Raw genomic sequence first — 21,719 nt, 5'->3', positions numbered from 1 at the left:
CCCAGAACCCACTCCCTGCCCCATGAAGGGACCGAGATGCCAGCCAACAGAAGCAGGGCTCTGGGAACAAGCTAGCTTGCTGTCCCTGTTATTTTCAGCAGAAGTGTGAGCTCCCTTCAGCAACACTGGCATCAACCCCCCACGGGCCTGGGGACCCATCTCTTTGAAGGAATTTATGGCCATAATTTAGGAGTGAATTATGCCGGCTGGCACGGGGTGGGGGTGGGGGGCAATGAGAATTGCCGGTTAAACCCACCCCAGACACCCTTCAGCGCTGGAGCTGCCCTTTCAGAGCCTGTAAATAGAATAGCATGAAGCAGGACCGAGGCTGTAGCCCATGAGAAGGCCACTCTTTGAGGAGTTGGGAAAAATCTGAGGTCTATCCTGGTGCCAGCAGCTCCACAGACACAGGTAGAAAGAAAGGAAGGAAAAAAAAAAAAAAAAAACCCAAGTCCAACCTAGACCCACACATTTGCAGCCAGAGATGTGTGGCCACAGGCAGGTTAGGGTCACTCAGACTGCAGTGATGAAGACCCAGAGTGGGGATTGGAAAATCAAGGGAAGATTGTGGTGCACACTGGTGTCCCAGACATCGGCTGAGAACCCCTCTCCTTGGCCACAGAGCGCGCACCCACCCACCGGGTCTGACAGAGGGCAGGAGTGCCCCTCCCCCAGGAGCCTCTGGAATGATGCTGATGTGTGCTGTCTCCTGACCTGCCCACTTCCCAAAGGCTCTGCCTCTGAATGTCAGTGCTGGGTTTCTCCTGAGGACTTGGGGTTCGTATTCAAACTATAGCCTGACGAAATCCATGCAAGCCAACCCTGTCACCCCTCACCCACTCTGCCCCCACCACGGGTACACAGACTCCCATTTCCTGACTCCTAGAAATGTGCTTCCCAGGTCTCTACATGATGTCACGAATCCACACACATGCATGTGTGCACACACACATACATACACATGCATGCATGCACACACTCATTCATGTGCACACTCCCATGAATACATATACATATGCCTGCACACACAAACTCACACATGTACACACACACAGGCCACACACACTCACATACACACATGAGCACAAACACATGCACATACTCGCATTATGCACACAGACTCATACTCACAGTCACACACATGTGCACACACCCATACATGCATAAACATGTACACCCACATGCACACACAGTAACATGCACACATACATAGGCTCATAATAATGTACACACATGTGTGTGCACTTGCACAAACTCACATATATACGCACACACTTGCATACACATTCACACACACACATGTACACACAACCTCATGCACAGCCCTGCCCTGGTCTTTCTTGTCTCACTATTGATTAAGTTTCTGTCACTTGAGAAAGTTTCCTCTTGCATATTCATTCAGAGAACATATGCCAACCAAGGTGGGGCCGGTACCAGGAGCGCTACAGGTGCGAGGGTTTGGAGGCAGGAGCTGACGCAGAGGCCATGGAGGGGTGCTGCTTACTGACTTGCTCGCGATGGCTTGCTCAGCCTGCTTTCTTATAGAACCCAGGACCACCAGCCCAAGGATGGCCCTGCCCACAAAGGGCTGGCCACACCCACAATGGGCTGGACTCAAATTCATCCATCATTAAGTAAGAAAAGCACCGTGGTTGGTTTTTATTTTTTCCTCAGTTGAAGTTTCCTTTTCCCAAAGTTTCCTTGTGTTGAGATGACATAAAACTAGCCAGGATAGGTGTCTCTGGCTGGGAGCTGGACAGCCTGACTCCGGCTGTGTCTCAGAACCATCCACCATGAATGGGAGCTGAAGAGCCACAGACAAGCATCAGTAACAGCTCTGTAGGCTGCCAAGTCCAAGGTCTAAGACCCAGCAGTCCCAGGTGCTGCCAGTTCCTCAAAGCTGCTGGCCTAGTGTCCCTGCATGTCAGAAGGGTCAAAGGTACGCTCAGACACCAGTTCCCCTCAGAGGCTGGCCATCCCAACCTTGTCACCTCCAAAGGCCCCATCTCTTGATGCTGTCACTGTCCACTGTGTCCACATTTAGCAGCATTTATCTATAGCCTGCTGAAGTGGATGTGGGTGCCTGTAAGGGTAGGGGTATAGCTCTCAGCAGAACTGTGTAGCCATGAGGGTCCTGCTAGAGGACAGTTGGGTCTCTATGCACGTAGATACAGATGTTCTATGCATCCTTACAGAAGGGCCACCCCTCAACATCCACCATGGTCAGTGTCGCCAATCAATGTGAAAGGACATGGGTGGTTTCCCTGCAGAGCTTACAGAGCCTGTGTGCAGAAGATGAAAGGGAACACATGCATCCAGAGCGGGCAGGAACAAGCCCCAGTGGCTGAGCTATGCTGAGCCTGGGGCTGCTTGTTACTGAGGCACAGCACATCCTTCACTGACTAATACAGAGATTGTGAGTCCAGAGAGTGAGGAGAAGAGGAAGCAGGAGGAAGAGAATAAATCCGAGCCTGAGCGAAATGTCCTGTACCGTGCTGTGTGGGGATGTTTGTTACTGAGCACATCCCAGCCTGTGCTAACTGATGTAGGAGTGTGAGTCCGTGTGACTGAGGGAGGTGTGAAGGTAAGTATTAGTGCACATGTGCGTGAGAGTGTGTGTGAGGATGTGAGTGGAGGTAAGAGGGGTCTGAGGAAGGGATTGGGAGCTTCAAGTGGACCCTTGTCCCAAGCCTGATGTTTCCAGGGCCCTGGATGGTGATTGTGCTGGGCAAATACACACACATGCAGATGCATACACACTGGAGACACATATGCACACGCACACAGAAGACACATACAACTGGAGACACACAGCACACTGGAGATACACACTGGAGACACACATACACTGGAGACACACACTAGAGGCACATACGCACATGCACACACACACACATGTACACACATGAATGTGCACACACACCAGAGACACACACATAGGAGACACATATGCACATGCACACATGTGCACACATGCACACTGGAGATACATACTGGAGACACACACACACTGGAGACACACACACTGAAGACACACACCAGAGGCACATACGCACATGCACACACACACATACACACCAGAGACACAAACATAGGAGACACATATGCACATGTGCACACACACTGGGGACACATGCACTGGAGACACATATGCATGCATGTACATACACACATTCACACACACATACCACACACATGTTCACACACACTAAACAACTCTGGCAAGCCTCTCCTCACATCTCTTGGCCTCCCCCCCCCCTGCCTACACCACCTCCCTATCTACCACATGATCTCCACCTGGCTGGTCAGCTGCAATACCTGTAACCCACCATACCCATCACACACACACACACACACCCAGACTTCTCTCTCTGGTGACCAGAATGTTCTTCCTAAACCTCAATAGAGCCCTGTAGGAGAATCCCCCTGGGGATGACAGGCCAGCACCCTGGGGACTGGGATTTGTGTAAGGATTTGAAAGACAGAGCCAGCAGCTTTTGTTGCTGATCTCTGTTGAGAATTCTCCTGTCCACCTGTCCATCCTCCTTTGGAAGGGGGCTTGACTGTCACTGCCAAACTCAGAGGGTCACCATGGAAACCAAGGGAGGTGAGGCTAGGAAAACACATGAAACCAGATGAAGAAGGGACCAACAGAACTCGGTTGGAGGCAAGGCGCCCAGGCACTGGGTTAGGGGCCCTGTGCTCTCTGTCGCTCAGGGTTCTAAGCTCTGCCAGGGTGGGCACGCTGGGCAGAGTTGTGACAGTAATACTTTGTTTGGTTCTGTGTTTGTCTGTTCAGGTTTTGAGATAGGATCTCACTGTGTAGCCCAGGCTGGCCTCCAACTAGAGCTCTGGGTTCCAGAATAACAAGGGCCACCTTAGTGAGCATTTCATAATTGCATTTATGAAGCTAGATTTATCAGCCCCTGGGTGGCTGTGGCTTGAGAAATGTCAAGGCTCGATTACCACCCCTGGTACAATTCTCACTTGACCCAGGAGTCTTCCTACTTTACCTCAAAATTCACAGCACAGGAAGAAGGAAAACAGCCAGCCCCTCCACAGTTCCTGACCCGGGACTGAAAGGGTTGATCTCCAAAGGCCTGTGCGCTGAGGTATAGACTGGTTTTCTTTTACTCCCTGATCCTGCAACACATTTCCTGGATGCTAGGTGTGGGTAGTCATCTAGAGCCGGTTGAAATATTGGGAGACTGCGCATTGCTCTCAGGCCCACACACACGCTCTACATAAGAAGCATGAAGACCTCCTTCAGATTTGGGTGTCCACAGGAGTCCTGCATTCAACCCCATGCAGGCAAGGTAACGCTCCAATCCCTTGATAGTTCCCTTGCCCCACATGCCTGACCCTGCACTCACGTCAGACATTGCTAATCGATCCCTGCATGCTTTTCCAGGAAGCACTGGTTCCAGGCCCAAATTCTCAGGCCAACATTCCAGAGAACCACTCTCTTGGCACTCTGCACCCACAGAGGAAACAGAGGTGACTTTGGTCTGTTTTATAGAAGAGAATGGTAGGATGCTCAGTCCTGGGGAGCCCATGAGGCCTGACGTGCCTGACAGCTCCGGGAGAGTCCTGATGCAGCAGGTGGACTGGGGTGCCATGGGGCGCAGCTAGGCAGCTGGCACAGAACACCCCGTGTCCCCTGCCCTTGCCGACTGGGCTCTGCCCACTGGCTTCCCACAGCTGCTCTTTTGAAAGCCTTGTATGGGAAGCTGTGGATGCGGCTCCCCGTTCCCTCTTCAGGCCATTGTCCCTCCCTGGCGCCAGCCATGCCCCCCCCTCTTAGTTGCTTAATTAACAGTATTACTAATGCCAAGAGGGAAGTCACAGATCCTCTATGGGACAGCTCCAGATCTGAGGATGAGCCGAGCCACAGGCCTCCAGGAAGCAGGGCTGGTGCCAGATGATGTACCCTCCCCATCTCAAGAGCCCTGGTCTTTGCCAGCACTCAGCTGGTTTTCTTGGCCCCTCCTCCTAGGCTGCCAATGAGGCCAAGAAGACTTATCTGGCAGATCTGGCTGGAGGCACCAGTGTGGAGGTTGGCCCATCCATACCTGTCTGAGGAATAGAGACAGGTTAAATGTTATAAAGAGGAATGACAGGACCAGCCCTTGGTGGACTCAGAACCCAATGATCCCACGCTACAGCCACATGGGAGCAGCAGGACCTGGGCTGTGTGTCCAGCGCTCTGTGGGCGTGGAACAACCCACTGCTGTCTCTGTGTTTTAGAGTCTCCTGGGAGCGGGGATGTTGTCTGTTCCCTGCTCTGATACAGCACAAGCCATGCCCAGTCTAAGCAGCCTAAAACCTACAGTCTGCAGTCACACAGGACTCTACACCCCAGGGTCAAAGTAAAGGGACATGGGCTCATGGGGGAGCCTTGATGTTCTATGAGGCAGTGAGGATGGTTTATACTGATGAGGGAATATTCAGAAAACACAATTTACTGTATTCATCAAAACAATGGCGAGGGGAGTCAATTATCACTCCCATTTGATCAATGTTGCTTAGAGAGGTTAGGACATTTACCCAAAGTCACAGAGTGAAGTGCCTGAAAACAAAACACAGGAGTCTGGCTTCATTACTCCATTGTCTTCAGACTTATTCTGTAGCCATAACATCTCCTCCACTAACATAACATTAGTCTCCACTGTGGACTAAGATCAGGGTCCACTGCAGACTGAGCTAACACAGTCTCCACTCCAACCCCAGGCAACAAGGAATAGCAAAGTGACGGGTCCTGCTCTTCCAAGAAGTGATTGAAAGTCCAGTGAAAGACTTCCCTGAGTCCATCCATCCCTGTGAGAAGGGAGATTGGTCCCTCACCCAGTGGGTCAGCATTTTTCTCTCAGGTCCTAGGATCTGTTGTCTTGTTTCCTGGTGGCATCAACCCCACCCTAGCCCCAGGTCTGGCTGGAGATGTTTAAGACAATAACAGACGGTGAGGAGAGTGGTGGGTCTAAGCCAAGTGTCCATCAGACAGGGCCATGAACAGGAACGGCAGGGCCAGCAAGAAGAGCAGAGCTGGGGAGAGGGAAGGGGGCTCATTCTGAGGAGGAAGGAGGGTATCAACTTCGAAAATACTGTGGTCAGGTTTTGTCTGTGTGTGCACACGCATGTGTGCATGTGTGTATATAAGTGTGTACCTGCATGTGTGTGTGAGAGTGCATGCATATATGTGTGTGTGTGCACATGTATATGTATGTATGTGTGTATATGTGTGTATATATGTATGTATGTGTGTGTGTGTATATATATATATATATGTATATATATATATATATATATAGAGAGAGAGAGAGAGAGAGAGAGAGAGAGAGAGAGAAGGGGGGCAATCTCCTCTTTCCCCTCTTCCTCCTCTTCCTCATTCCCTTTTCCTCTTCCTCTTCCTCCTCCTCTTCATCCTCTTTTCCCTCTTCTTCCTCTTCCTCTTCCTCCTTCTCTTCTTCCTCCTCCTTCTCCTCTTCTTCCTTCTCTTCTTCCTCCTCCTTCTCCTCTTGCTCCTCTTCCTCCTCCTCCTCTTTCTCTTCCTTCTCTTCCTTCTCTTCCTCCTTCTTCTTTTTGAGGAAGGTTCTCTCACTGGCTAGGCTGACTGGCCAACAAGGCCCAAGGGCCCTCCTCTCTGGTGCTGGGATTACAGCTCACACAAACAGCTTTTAAAATGTGTGTTCCAGGGATCAAAGTCATGCCCTCTCTCTTGCAGCAGATCTCCCCAGCAGATCTGACCTTTTAAACAGAGGCACCTCAGCCAGGGTGTGACAGCAGGCTTGGGGACAGGCAGGATTATGAGGTTCAGTCACTAAAGCAGAGGGAGATGTCTGTGCAAGCGCTCTGAGGACAATGTCCCCAAGGCTCTGGCTGGGCCACTAAGAGGTCAGTCGGTTCTTGCTGGAACCCAGGGTTCCTGTCCTGAAGAAATCCCCACCAAGGAACTCAGAGGAACTCCAGGGAAGGTGGGTGACTTGGGGGAGGGAGGCGACATCACTCTGCCTGATCGTCATTCCTGAGCCTGCCATGCTCCTTCTTGGTGACTATGACATGAGCATGCTTTAACTATAAAAAGCAGAGTTAAAAATAGCTGGCTTGACGTGAGGCCCAGGGAAGAGAGAGACTCCCCCGCTCCACGCGCAGGAGTGACGTGGAGTCACCCAAGCTTCCAGAACTGTCACTGCTGCCTCCTCCTCCTAGCTGCAAGGACCTCAGCTTCATGGGTTTACTGACACTCTGCTCAGAAGCCTTTCTACCACTTCATCATCTCCGAGAGACAGCATGGCCGCAGTGTCTCCCAGCTGCCATCTCCCTTCCCGCATGGCTTCTCCAGACTACTGAAAGCATGCCCGAGAGTCAGGGTGGCAGCCCAGGGGACACTTGTTCAAATTCTATATCTATGTTCAAATTCTATCCCTCTTTCTTTCTTGCTGTGTGATCTTGAATGACCTCTTCGTGGTGTCTCCATTTCTACATTGATGAAAAGCAGGGTCTAGAATACAGGAAAGATGAACGGCTTGCTCCGGAACATCACCTGCCAGCCTGGTTCTGGAACAGCTCTGTACCTGCCAGGTAGGTCCAGTGAGCACCCACTGCCCACAGCGAGATGCTCAGCAGAGAGGGGAGTCAATGAGGAACAGCCAAGTGCCTTCAGGCTTGTTGATTAATGATCCATTTAGTACGATAAAACACATGACTCAATTCCTGTACACCTCACGGTGAGGGGCTGTGGGGGGTGGGCCCTGGGACAGCATCCCTCAATGGTACAGAAGAGTGACCTAGAACATTGGGATGACAAACACCCCTGCCAGAAGCAGGCATGGGGACAAAGATGGTCTCGCAGGTCCTTCACTGTGACTTCTGCAAATACCACACAGGGGCATATGGCTGAGGCTGACTCTCTCTCTCTCTCTCTCTCTCTCTCTCTCTCTCTCTCTCCTTGTCATAACAGATCTGAATGCAAAGTGATACCACATCCTCAGGGTGCCCAGGGCTAGGCACACTTTGTAGCTGAGCTGGGCATCAGTCAGGAAGTCCTGCAGAGCAGAACCAGGCTCCATCTCCTACCCAGGGTGATGCTGTTGCTAGGTGACCTGAGCAGAGTGGCTGTAGCACTAGGGACCATGATCCTGTCCCATCTGCCTCCACCCCCAGAAAGTCCTTGCTTGGAGATGGCAGAGGGTCTGGCATGCAGTGTGTCACCTCACTGCACACAAATCGCATGGCTGAGCCAGTCAGAAGAGTACCCAGAATGTCACGCCCCGGGGGGGGGTGGCATGTGACTATTTACAAGGGTTCTCGTGGTGAAACCATCCCAGGTTGAAATATTGGAAGGAATGCAGCCATTGCGGGAAGCCCTGGACCGTCCCTCTTTATGGTCTGTCTGAAGAGACTAGACTGGCACACAGAGCCAATGACATGATCCTTGTGAGCTGAGACCTGCAAACAACCTTGGTGTCTGTCAACTGAAGATTGCAAAATGACAACGTGATGCCGTACAGCTGGAATACTCCTCAGCCATTACAGAGGAAAAAAAAATGACATCCTGTCATCAGAAAGCAGCACAGGTGGAGGTGGATCCCGTGTTAGATGGAGTAAGTCAGGCCCAGAGAGAGACACATCATGTGGCCTCACTCATGTGTGCAAGGTCAAGGACGTTGATCTCCCAGAAGCTGGGGATAAAACTGTGACCACCAAAGATGAAAGAGCAAGGAGAGGTGGAGACACACAGCTTGTTTGGAGGGGTGATTCCAGGCCTTACTAATCTCCATGTATGTTCAGTCTCCATGTGTGTGTACATCAGCTAAAAATATAATCCCAGCTCTGATGGTAGCACACATGTAATCCCAGCTCTGATGGTAGCACACAGGTAACCCCAGCTCTGATGGTAGCACACATGTGCCACTCATCTCGTCTCAAAGCACAAAGTAAAAAAAAAAAACATCTTCAATCAAGCTCTGATCATTTGAGGGTCATCTTCTCCAAGCCACAGCAAGCAGAAGGGACACTATTGGAGTAGACTCTGAGCCCCTCCCCCAATGACTTCTGGTCCTACATGCTACCCTAGGGAAGGAGAGTGAGTGTCCCCAGCCCCCAGAAAGAAGTGACTGACAACCCAAAACCCAGGACAAGCAAAAGAGAGGAACATAGGTTTGGTCCCCCGCCCACTCACCCAACAGTACTGAGATTTCCATCCAAGGATCCCAGGCAGTTGGAAACCAACATTATATCAGGACACTGTCATCTGAACCCCTCTTCTGGAATACCGAGGCTCACACTGCTATGTACAATCTGTGGAGGAGCCACACCTCTAATAGCATGTGAGTAACCAGAGAGGTCAGGGCCTGGGACCCAGAAAATCGAGACTCCAGTTACCCTATGCAAGGACTCCAGGGCAAAGAGGAGCTTCCTGAATCCACAACAGACTCTTAAGTGCTGCTTCTGTGCCCTCGAAGGACTTGAGGCCACGGTGGCAGCTGGATCCAGTGCTCAGGAGGGTGGATGCTGGGGGTTCCCCAGGATGCCTGGGCCTCCCCACTAAGCAGATGAATAGAAACACAGGTATGGAGCTCTGTGCCCTGCAGGGCCTGACCCCCCCCCCCCATACACACACACACACACACTGTCCTCACTGCCATCTTTACCTGAAGCGCTCAGCCAGGCGCAGAGCTATAGTCATGAGATATCAGGTGACTGCAGTGCTTTGCAAACATGGACTGTGCTCTATGAGGAAAGTCTGTCAGGACACCACTGGATCACTACTCCACTGGCCACTGGGAGGGATACCTGTGTTTGGCTCACACTCTGTGGATATGGTTCCTTAAGGCAGGGCAGCATCTTCGTGAGGAAGCTAAGAGACGAATGCTGGCCCTCACTTTCCCCTTTGTATGTCCTGTACTGAAGATTTGTTTTCTTTAAAAAAAAAAAAAACAGTTATGTTATGTATGTTTTTCCTTTAATCCCAGGTGCTGCTTCAGACTGTTCACAGACACTAACTGATTTGTCCTGTGCTCCAGGAGGGGTGTGATTCTGCCAGCTAAAGATAGTTTACATGTTGGAATTCTGAAGACTCTCCAGAGGGTATAATGCCAGAGCTGAGAGACTGAGGGGGCTGCTGCTGCTGCTGCTGCTGCTGCTGCTGCTGCTGCTGCTGCCTCTGCTGGTGGTGGTGGTGATGGTGGTTCCTGCTTCTGTGTTTGCTGTTTGCCGGATTGCGTGTGTTGTTGCTGGTTGCAGGAATCTGATGCAGGAAGTAGTCAATTGTATGACTACAGAGTTCAGCCCTGGACCACAGCCCTTGGGCTGCTGCTCTCTACCTTCTGGGTGTGCTTCCCAGTTAACCCAATCTAGAAACTTCCTCGAAGACATACCCAGAGGCTTGTGGCTCTGACGAATCTAGATCCCGACAAATTGAGGATTTATAGTGACATCCCAATCACTACATAGTTCAGGCCTCCAGCTGTCTGTCCTGCCTCTGCTGTCTGTCCTGCCTCTGCTGTCTGTCCTGCCTCTGCTGTCTGTCCTGCCTCCAGCTGTCTGTCCTGCCTCTGCTGTCTGTCCTGCCTCTGCTGTCTGTCCTGCCTCTGCTGTCTGACCTGCCTCTGCTGTCTGTCCTGCCTCCAGCTGTCTGTCCTGCCTCCAGCTGTCTGTCCTGCCTCCAGCTGCCTGTCCTGCCTCTGCTGTCTATCCTGCCTCCAGCTGTCTGTCCTGCCTCCAGTTGTCTGACCTGCCTCTGCTGTCTGTCCTGCTTCCAGCTGTCTGTCCTGCCTCCAACTGTCTATCTTGCCTCTGCTGTCTGTCCTAGCTCTGTTGTCTGTCCTACCTCCAACTATCTATCCTGCCTCTGCTGTCTGCCCTGCCTCTGCTACCTGAGTGCTGAGATTACAGGTGTGAGCTATCAGTCACAATCATTTATTTGATTTGTGGGCTAAAAGTTCATGTCACAGTGGCTGTGCGTACTCAGCCACCATCTCCCATGGGCCTGACCCCCACTTCCTCACCTCTTAGAAACAACCCCAGTTAAACTTTTCCCAAGAAAATCAATGCAATCTTGCTGGACACCGACCATCCCCAAACAAAATGTGTTGATTTAGCTCACGGTTCTCCTCCCCTGCCGTAGGTCTGGTGACTCAAACGTGTGTGGTAGATGTTGACCTTTGGCAGTGAAGGGTTCTGAATATGAGCAGAGACTACAGGCCCTCAGAGGTCCTGCTTGGAACTGGAACAAGCCCACTTCTGCCACATGTGTTTGGCTAACACACAACCAAGCCAGCACAACAGACTTGCCCCCCACCCCCACCCTTTATCTCCTAACCCCCTCTCGCCAGATATCACACTGGAACTTAACCTTAAGTGTTGTTAACTGGGACTTAATCTTAAGCCCCAGTGGGATATCTGGAGAGAGGGGGTTAGGAGATAAAGGTGATGGAGTCATAACCGGTGGGCCCTGATAAAATTTGGCTGTGGCCTTAAGAAAAAGATCCCTCTCCACCCCCCCCCCAATTTCATCTCTCCTTTCTTCCCTCCTCCCTTCCTCCTCCTCCCCTCCTCCCCCTTCTTCCCTTTCCATTTTCATCTCTTCAGTGTTCAAGAACCACAGTAAAAAAATGGCTTCCTGCCAGATGGTGATGGCTCACACCTTTAATCCCAGCACTCGGGAGGCAGAGGCAGTCAGATCTCTGTGAGTTCAAGGCCAGCTTGGACTATATAGTAAGTTCCAGGACAGCCAGGGCTACACAGAGAAACCCTGTCTCGAAAAGCAAAGAAAGAAAGAGGAGGAGGAGGAGGAGGAGGAGGGGGAGGAGGAGGAGGAGGAGGAGGAGGAGGAGGAGGAGGGAGGAGGAGGAGGGAGGAGGAGGAGGAGGAGGAGGGAGGGTGAGGAAGATGAGGAGGAAGGGGAGGAAAAGGAGGAAGGGGAGGAGGAGGAAGAGGAAGGGGAGGAGGAGGAGGAAGGGGAGGAGGAGGAAGAGGAAGGGGAGGAGGAGGAGGAGGAGGAGGAGGAGGAGGAGGAAGGCGGTGGAGGTGGCTGCTGAAAGCTGGAAGGGAGTCCTCATCAGAAGTCCACTCATGAGTAGCTATCCTCCAAGCAACACTGTCTTGGGGAATTCATCTCGGGGAATTGCCCCCTAACTAAGAGTCATCCCAGGTGGGCTGCTTGATGGTTTATGCCCATCTTAGCATAGGGAATGATGTCCTCACCTGGGTATCCAGCTGCTCTGCCACTGGCCAATGCTTGGCAGGAAAGACTGTGGGTTGGAGGGGCTCCTTCTTGTGCTACCAGGGGAAGCCCTCTCTGTTGAGTAAACACTTTCCAGTGTAGCCGGTATGAGGAGTTTCTCCTGCATTCCTGTAGGTAACCCCTCACCTTTGGTCTGTGGGGAAGTCCAATAAACTCATTGGTTACCCAGAGGGAACTTTGGCGGACTCCATTTGTCACTGAACCCTGGGAGGAGGGGTAGATGTTTTACTTCTCCCTCAAGGAAGGAATTTTAGCAACACCCACTGTGTGACTTTTAGCAACACCTACTGTGTGACATCTTTGTTGTTCTCGGGTTTTCTGTGGTTTGGGGGTTATTTTGTTTGGGGTTTTGTTTTGTTTGTTTGTTTGTTTTCTGGTTGGTTTTCTTTTTTGTTTTTTGTTTTGCTTTGTTTTATGATCCAATGAGTTCCACTGGGGTTGCTAAAAGAAGCCCGGACAGCTTGCTGGTGGCTCCCCACTGAAGAAAATGCCTCTCTTCAGCTTCTGTTAGCCTCAGCAAGGGCAGGGCTTCCCCTTGATCTTGGGGGTGCAGCCCTCCACCCCCAGTCAAAGGAGATGCTTTTGTGTTGTCTACACCTCCTTGCAGGTGTCATGACTGATTGTGCCTTGGTTTGAGGAACAGAAAGTCAACCCTGTGCCGCACAGAGGAGCCAAAAGCCAAAGCGTAAAGAGGCGGGACAGTGGCCTTTCAGTCCACCTACGTTGCAGAAGTCACACACACCAGCTATGAGAGATAACACCTGAGGGTAGGCTCTGTGTCTTCTAGCCATTTGGCCTTTGGCAAGTCACTCAGCTCTCAAGCCAAATGGGGATTAAAAAGAGTGTCTGCTTCAGGAAGCCACAAGGAGCTACAAGAAACTGAAGTGGCCAATGTTCCTGAGGTGAGGATCCCATTAATATTTGGGTACTACCAGGGACCCCAGAAAACTCACGGCAGAAGTGGCTTTGGTATAAATGACTGCCAGAAGACCTGGAGTGAATGTCCAACAGCAGTGCACCTCTGTATGTTTGTGAGACAGAAGGTGACAAATACCCTCTCCAGAGTTACTGGGGGGGGGGGGGTGTAAAAGACCCCAGAGCAGTGGTTCTCAACCTGTGGGTCGCAACCTCTCATGGGGGGAGGGTGGCTGTACTGTGAGGCACTGTAGTAAAGGGTCAAGGCGTGAGGAAAGTTGAGAACCACTGCCCCAGAGGCTCAGCTACTGTTGTGTCATTGTGTCATATGGAGTGCAGCCAGACAGGTGGTTCTGATGAGCAGCAGGTACTGATGTTGACTCTGGCTTCCAGAGGCAAGAAGCAAGAGCCACCAAGGTGCCATGGGTCCATCATCCATACCATCACCACCATCAGCACGGCCACCATCATAATCACAATCACCATCATAATCGTCACCACCATAATCACCATCACCACCATCATCTCCATCAGTATCACCATCGTCATCACCATCACCAGCACCAGCATCACCAATGGCCATACACAGAGCCTAGTTGGCAGACTGACACTGGTCACTTTATCTCAAAGCCACCCTTCCTTAGGCAGGGACACTGGTGGACTCTTTCCTGACTCTGTCACTATTCCCTCTGTCTGCCAAACCGTTGCTCCTGCTCACCGAGTCCCTGCCACCAATACGGTGGATTCCCATACATCATGTGATGCTAAGACTCCCCTGGGGGTCTCCTCTGACTTCTCACCCTACACAAGGACTTCCTTCTCAGACACACCCACTCCCCCGGGTCTCCAGGATGAGATTCCACTGTGGTCTTCCAGTCCCCGTAGGTGCTGGCTGTCTGCAGAAGGGAACCTGGCTGGCTTCTTCACCCATAGCTGTGCCCCGCCCCGGCAGGCCTGCAGTGGCTTGGGTGTGTTCACATAAGGGAGCCGAGCAAAAGAGACCTTAGCACAGGCTGGAGGTGCCTTCCCAGTGCCACAGGAAGAACCAGATGGCCGCAGGTTCCCTTGGGAATTAGGAAATAATTATCACAGAGGCTGGGGTGTGGCAATCTCCCGTGGGAGAGCCATTGTTGGCCACACGCAAGGCCCTGGGTTCCATCCCCAGCGCCACAAAAAGCAAGGCTACACACAAAATCCCTCCTGTCCGTCCCACGAGGCAGCGGGGGGGGGGGGGGACGACGGGGGGGCGACCTCCTTTTCAGGACCCGCTTCCCCAGGGGCCACATGACAGGGACAGGCCTCTTGGAAGAGACTCCTGCCCCCACCGAGCAAGGAAGCCTGCACTTTCAGGGCCTTTGCCTTTTATGGCTGCCGTGACATCATTTCTCCTTCTCCAGCAGACATTCCCATGCGGATCCGCCCCCACCCCTTCCTGTCGGTTGGGAGGACCGATTTCCTGGACCAGACAATGGCTGCTTGTGTGCACAGACCTTTAGCTGAGGAACAGCAGCCTGCACAGCCGGACCTGTGGGGACCAGAGCAGCCCTGCTCAGGGACACGCTGCTCCCCCCAGCCCCACCCATGCAAGGCTCTTGGGAAGACAGAAGCAGACTTTCCAAGCACGCCACATGCAGGAAGTCCTGGGGCCTGCAGTCAGTGCCCGCACAACCTCCTTCCACTCCTCCCTTCGTGGGAGCCCAGGCCTGGAGCGCCTGGTGTGGGGAGTTACAGTTAAGAGACTGGAGTCTCAGAAGAGACTTTGGACTTTTAAACAGTGTTGAGGTTGTGAAAGACTATGGGGACTTTTGAAGTCAAATGCATTTTGCATTATGTTATGGCTGCAAACCCACAGAGCAGCCAGGGAGAGAAGCGTGGTGTTTCTGAAGAATTGCTCCCAAGGGCTCGTGGATTTGAATGTTTGGTCCCCAGCCGGCAGAGCTGTTTGAGAAGGATTAGGAGGTGTGGTCTTGCTGGAGGAGGTGTGTTATTGGGAGCTGACTTTGAGCTTTCAGAAGCCCATACCACCAGGCTTCGAGTCTCTATGTCTGTCTCTCTCTCTGTCTCTCTGCCAGTCTCTGTCTCTCTGTCTTTCTGTCTCTGTGTGTCTCTGTGTCTGTCTGTCTCTCCCTCTCCCCCTCCCCCTTTCCCTCTTTCTTTGTCGTTCCCTTTCCCTCTCCCTCCCTCCTCGGCCTCCCTCCCTCCCTACTCATGGATCTGATCTAAGCTCCCAGCTATACTGCTCCAGCAACATGTTTACCTGCCTCCTGCCATGCTCCCCACCACCATGACAGTCACCCTCTGAAACTATAAGCAGGACTTCAATTAAATGCTTTCTTTTATAAGCTGCCCTGGTCATGGTGCCTCTTTACAGCATTAGAACAGTAACTACTATTATCGAGAGTAGTAGTATTTGTCCCAGATAACTACACATTAAAAACATGGATCAACAGTGACTAGGTAAACAGACTGTGGTATGTCCATACAGTGAAATACTACTCAGCAATAAAAAGGCAGCAATTATTGTGGATAGGACAACTTAAAGCATTATACAGAGGAGAAGGCATAGTTGGGTGTTCCTGTCAATGTCCATGCCATTAAAGGTCCCAGAGTAGATGCAGCTGCTCTGCATTGCACAGTGTTGGAGGGGATCTATCCAGGGATGGTTGGGAAAGAATTTTGTAGAGAGCTCATCCCCATGGAGGTCTGTTTGTGAAAGTAGCAAATTACACACTTAGGGTCTGTGTGCTCTGTTTTGTGTAAGTCATACTCCAGCTTTTAACTCTGGCTTTTCTTCTCAGTGCTGGGATTGAACTCAAGCATGTACTCTCCTGAGGAGCTATGTGCCCAGTCAAGACTCAGATCTAAAATGTGACAAGGGTCACCACTGGGATTAACAACAAACAAAGGCTAATAATCAGACTCAGGGTGAAGGTGATTACCATGCGAGCCTGGACAACCTAACTGATCTCCAGGACCCATGTAAAGGTGGAAGGAGAGAAATGACTTCTTAGGGTTTTCCTCTGAGTGTCACATGTATACCACATGTACACCACATGTGTATCACATGTGCATCACATGTGTACTGGCGAGTTTTGTGTCAACTTGACACAGCTGTAGTTATCACAGAGAAAGGAGCTTCAGTTGAGGAAATGCCTCCATGAGATCCAACTGTAAGGCATTTTCTTAATTAGTGATCAAGGGGGAAAGGCCCCTTGTGGGTGGTGCCATCTCTGGGCTGGTAGTCTTGGGTTCTATAAGAGAGCAGGCTGAGCAAGCCAGGGGAGGCAAGCCAGTAAAGAACATCCCTCCATGGCCTCTGCATCAGCTCCTGCTTCCTGATCTGCTTGAGTTCCAGTCCTGACTTCCTTTGGTGATGAACAGCAGTGTGGAAGTGTAAGCTGAATAAACCCTTTCCTCCCCAACTTGCTTCTTGGTCATGATGTTTGTGCAGGAATAGAAACCCTGACTAAAACAAATTGGTACCAGCAGAGTGGGGTATTCCTGTGACAACCTGACCATATTTTGGGGAGGACTATGGAAGGACTTTGGAACTTTGGGCTTGAAGATCCATTCATTGTTAAGAGCTCTGTCAGATGTTGTGTAGGAGCTTGGAAGATAATGTTGACAACAGTGCAGAAGATGGAGGTCTGGTTTGTGAAATTTCAGAGGGAAAATTAAAGACTCTTTTCAGGGCCATTGCTGTTTTGATTGTGAAGATTTTGTAGTTCTGGTTAGCTGGGGCTGAAGAATCAGCTGTGGTTAACAAGATACCAGAACTACTAAAGCAAAATCTTTGCATTACTAGGATTATTGATGCTGGTTAGCTGGAGCTAAGAAATTAGCGGTGATTACGAAGAGACCAGCATCATTGAGGTGACATCTTCTGGGAAGTGTTTTCTGAAAGCACAAAGAGGCTGTGTTCCAGAGACAGCCAAGGTTGTACTCCTGCTGCAGCGGAACTTGGTAATATGTAAGGGTCACCCAGGTGGTATTGGTTTTGAAGGCATGAAGGGGTCACGCAGAGCAGCTGAGGCTCGGCACTGTGAGAGGCCGTGGAGGGCCATTGGTGAAGGTGCAGCCTCAGTTGCAATTGAAGGCCCAGGACTGAAGGGGTCACGCAGTGTTTTGGAGATGCCAGTACCATGAGATGACCACCAAGAGCAGCAGCAGCAGTGGAGTACAGGCATCTGGAGCCCATAGGACAACGCGTGTGCTACAAAGGGCATGGCTGGAGAAGTGACCCAAGCACTTGGAGGAGCCCAGAAGATCGTGAGTTGGATCCCAGACATTGGACAGTTGGAGATTGATTTTTGCTTTGATTGTGACTGTGCCCTGATATTTTCCCTCTTGAAGGAAGAAACTGTTTTAGTGGAGCCCACAGTTAAGAGACTTTTAATTGTAAAAAGACTTTAGATTTTAAAAGAGATGGATATTTTAAAGAGATTGTAATTTTAAGAATATGTAAAGACTGTGGGACTTTTAAAGTTATTTAGATCTTGGGGATGAATAAGAATGTAAGGGTTGAGGCTTACTAGTGATGTGTTTGTGTGTCAAGTTAACAAGGGGTCAATTGTACTGGCTAGTTTTGTGTCATCTTGACACAGCTGTAGTTATCACAGAGAAAGGAGCTTCAGTTGAGGAAATGCCTCCATGAGATCCAACTGTAAGGCATTTTCTTAATTAGTGATCAAGGGGGAAAGGCCCCTTGTGGGTGGTGCCATCTCTGGGCTGGTAGTCTTGGGTTCTATAAGAGAGCAGGCTGAGCAAGCCAGGGGAGGCAAGCCAGTAAAGAACATCCCTCCATGGCCTCTGCATCAGCTCCTGCTTCCTGATCTGCTTGAGTTCCAGTCCTGACTTCCTTTGGTGATGAACAGCAGTATGGAAGTGTAAGCCAAATAAACCCTTTCCTCCCCAACTTGCTTCTTGGTCATGATGTTTGTGCAGGAATAGAAACTCTGACTAAAACAACATGTATAGGTGGAAGGGGATAAACACCTCCTTAGAGTTTTCCTGTGACTGTCACATGCACGTTGCATGTACATCACATTGTACATCACATGTACATCCCATGTACATCACATGTACATCACATGTAAAGGTGGAAGGAGAGAAATGACTCCTTACTATTCTCCTCTGACCCCCACATGGGCACATCCCAAGTACATCACGTGTATATCACACACACACACATCACTTGCACACTACATGCACATGTACATCACAGCACTCTCAACATCCCTATACACAGCACACTCACAAACAACAACAACTATACAAACACACACATATATATTTTTTTTCCATGCCTATAATCCCAGCTCTCAGGAGTTGAGGCAGGAGGACTGTGAGTTCAAAAACATCCTGGACTATACAGAACTAATAACCAGACAACTCCTTCCAAGACTCAGATGACACAGCACCACAGAGAAGTTAGCTCTTTATCAGAAATATATTGGCTAATATGTACACTTTTTTTATTGGAAGCATATACCAAGATGAAAACTTGTTCGCAAATAGTTGTTACAGACTTCCTCACGGTCCGAAGGGTAAAACAGCTCCAAGTTTTGTGAACAGATGAGTGGATAAACACACTGTGGTATAGCTATGCAATGGAATAGCATTTAACCATGCAAGGAGAAAATATTGCCCCACTCGCTCCAAGGGACACATCATGTTGAATGAAGTCAGACAGGCACAAAAGGCCATGCGGCACATGGTTCTCTGGGACTAGAGCAGGGATGTCCACAGGGACAGAAAGATTAGTTGGGGCATGTAGGGGTGGTTGCTAAGGGGCCCCTGGTCTTTGGTGGTGAATCATTTCTCCAAGGAACAGCACTGCGAATGCCCTGGGGCCCCTGCCTCTTCTCCTCACAACCAGCAAACTGCTAATTTTATATCATACAGCAGATGTTCTCTCAACAAGAAAATACTGTCCTGAGATTCTCAGGACAGCTCTGAGGCCATTGTAGCTGCAAACTTATCTAGTCCTGCTCGTGATTCGATCCTGAATCTCTGGCCTTCCTAGGCTCCGTGTGTTGCTGGAGCTGCAGGTGAAATCATGTTACCCAGGATCATGAGGTGGGACCCCCACAGTTGCACTAGTGGCTTTTTAGAAAGAGGAAAACCCAGCCTGACACTTTGCAGTGACCCCCTGCCTTGCGCACTACCCGTGGGCATAACCCCCTGACATTGAACTTCCAGCTTTTTAGTAAGAGATAACGGACGGAGACACACAGGACTACAGCTGAAAATCAAGAACCACCACCTTTGTACTCTCTGCTTCATAGATGGGGGGTGGGGGTGGGGGTGGGGGTGGGGGAGGGGGTGTGGAATTCCTCTCCTGCACAGCAGCAAAGGGAACTAAACCTCACATCAATCCTCCAGCCTTCCCTGTGCAGGGTGAAAACCCACTGTGTGATAGTCAGAAGGCTTCTTGTTTAGTGAACACCTACTAAGTGCAGAGCACACGTGGTTAAGGAGCACTGGAGAAGCATACCTTCCCCAAGGCTGAAGCTAAAGGAAGTGAAGTTCAGAGAGGTGAGGTGATTTGCCCAGGAGCGCTCAGCTGAGCCCATCGAGAAGGCCAAGTATCCTGAGAGCCCACCAAGCTATTTTCTCTAAGAGGACTGTCCCCAGAGACCATGAGCTCAGCGGCAGGCCCTGTTCTGAGCCTGTGTGGGTTGCGGTTTATCCAACCCCCACGTGTTTCCTTCTCTGATGCGTGACACTGTGCATAGGTGAGAATTTAAGAGGCATTTGGTGTCCCGAGGAAGTCAGCCCGGGGAATGGACTTTCTCTTTCTGCAGCCTGTGTTGGGTGTTCCAAGAACGGATGGATTTCGGAGGCTGGGCTAATCCCACAGCAAAGCAAGTTCAGCTTTTCCCCTCTCTTGTTCTTCCTCTCCCTCCTCATTCCTCCTTTCCTCCCTCCTTCTTTCCCTCTTCCCTCCCCAATTCTCCCCCTCCCTCCATCACCTCCTCCCCATCCTCCCCTCCCCCACTCCCATCACTCTTCCCCTTCCCACGGCCCTTCCCCATCCCCCCTCCCTCTCGCCCTCTCTCCACCCCAACTTCCCTCTCCTGTACACTCTCCTTTCCCAACCATTGTATGCAGCGTCCACACCTTGACAGCAGATGCAACTGAACCCTCTTGGACTTCCAGCTTTGCTTTAGAAAATTCAAAGGTTTGACTATGTTGTTATAACCATTAGAAGCAGACAGACACGGCAGTGAAAGAAACCACCCTACCACAATTTAATTGAGGAAAAAAGATGAAATTATTTTATTATGTTATTTCAACTTTATTGGTTTAAAAAAAAAAAACCTCAATTTTAATTAGCGAGATACTTAATATCTTTTCTTTTTCCTGGCCTTTTCCTTTCTGTTCCTGAAAGCTAAGCACATTTTAAACTTAGAGAAGATCTCAGCTTGAACAGGAACGTCTCAGCATCCAGAGCCAACACTGGGATGGGCATGCAGCAGCCTCCCACCACCCACCCCCACCCCACGCTGCACACTCCTGCCTCAGTCCCAGCACAGAACGGGGACTGACAGGAACTTGTGAGTCCTGGTGCCGCTCAGGCTGAGCATTTCCTGTCCCAGAGGGCAGTCAGCTTTTTGTCTGTGTCCCCTTCTGTTGCCATGATAAGATAGTCTAACCAAAAGCAACTTAGAGGAGAAAAGGGTTTGCTTGGCTTACAGACAGGTCACGGTCCCGCTGTCTTAGTTACTTTTCTATTGCTGGAATAGAACACAATAACCAATAACTCACAAAGCATTTAATTTGGGGCTCATGGTCCCAGAGGGTGTGTACATGACCACCATGGAAGGAAGTATGGCAGCAGGCAGGCAAGGCACTGAAGAAGTAGTGAGAGCTTTCATCTGAATCATTGGCAGAGGGCAAGGCAGAGAGAGAGACAGAGATAGACAGAGACAGACAGAGAAACAGAGACAGACAGAGAGACTGAGAGACAGAGAAACAGAGAGATAGAGAGAGAGAAGCAAGAGAAAGACAGACAGAGAAAAAGAGAGAGAGAGAGAGAGAGAGAGAGAGAGAAAGGGAGAATGACTGGGCTTTTGAAGCCTCAAAGCCCACTTCCAGTGACACATTTCCTCCAACAAGGCCACACCTCCCAATCCTCACCAGATAGTTCCACCAACTTAGGACCAAGCATTTCAAATATAGGAGCCACGATTGCCCCAACCACCACACCATCTTTAAAGGAAGTCAGGACAGGAACTCAGAGGAGCCATGAAGAAGGCTGTGGACCGACTTGTGTCCAGCTTTCTCATTGGCTCCTGCTCAGCTTGCTTAGGTATACACCTAAGACCCACCGCCTAGGGTGGCACCACCCACAGTGACTGGGTGCTCCCCCATCAATCACCAATCTAGAAAACACCCCACAGGCCTGCCTCCAAACCAACCTAATGAAGGCGATTTTTCAGTTGCTCCTCCCTCTTCTCCGGTGACTCTAGGTTGTCACGTTGAACTACCCAGAACCCAGAGTTCCTCTTCCCCTCATAAAAGACAAGCAAACAGAAGCACAGAGGGCAGGCGTTGG

At 50.6% G+C, this 21,719-nt stretch overlaps 2 long non-coding RNA genes across 2 annotated transcripts; one reads left to right on the top strand and one right to left on the bottom strand.

The window, feature by feature from the left end:
- The first annotated feature begins 7,091 nt into the window (after positions 1-7,091).
- On the top strand, positions 7,092-10,037 carry Gm42154. The gene is made up of 3 exons (XR_880573.2): positions 7,092-7,578; positions 7,958-9,567; positions 9,972-10,037. It is a non-coding gene; the product is annotated as a predicted gene, 42154 (long non-coding RNA).
- On the bottom strand, positions 9,939-12,359 carry Gm42155. Its single transcript, XR_880574.3, has 2 exons — positions 12,205-12,359; positions 9,939-10,246 (listed from the first exon to the last, which is right to left on the bottom strand). It is a non-coding gene; the product is annotated as a predicted gene, 42155 (long non-coding RNA).
- Between the last annotated feature and the right edge of the window lie 9,360 nt (positions 12,360-21,719).

Source organism: Mus musculus, chromosome 5 (assembly GCF_000001635.26).
Source record: "Mus musculus strain C57BL/6J chromosome 5, GRCm38.p6 C57BL/6J".
Taxonomy (NCBI): domain Eukaryota; kingdom Metazoa; phylum Chordata; class Mammalia; order Rodentia; family Muridae; genus Mus; species Mus musculus.
This window is presented reverse-complemented; position numbering and strand designations above follow the sequence as displayed.